The following is a 340-nucleotide window of genomic DNA, read 5'->3' on the forward strand; positions in this document are numbered from 1 at the left end:
GTTATTTAGTTAGTTAGGTACTTATGTATTTAGTTAGTCAGTCAGTTAGTTAGGTACTTGTGTATTTAGTTAGTTAGTTAGATACTTGTGTATTTATTTTAGTATTTTTTAGTAACTTCTATTATTTAGTTGGTTAGGTACTTGTGTATTTATTTAGTTATTTATTTAGAATATTTAGTATTTATATCTATTTATCATCTGTCTGTCTGTCTTAAATCCTAATGTTGTATTTTCAGGTTTAAATTTTCTTCACTCATGTTTACACATGTGTTGGAGGGTCTGCTGGTCTCCGTGTGTGTGTGTGTGTGTGTGTGTGTGTGTGTGTGTGTGTGTGTGTGTG

The sequence above is a fragment of the Sinocyclocheilus anshuiensis genome, unplaced genomic scaffold (genome assembly GCF_001515605.1).
Source record: "Sinocyclocheilus anshuiensis isolate Anshui unplaced genomic scaffold, SAMN03320099.WGS_v1.1 scaffold75, whole genome shotgun sequence".
NCBI classification, from domain to species: Eukaryota; Metazoa; Chordata; class Actinopteri; order Cypriniformes; family Cyprinidae; genus Sinocyclocheilus; species Sinocyclocheilus anshuiensis.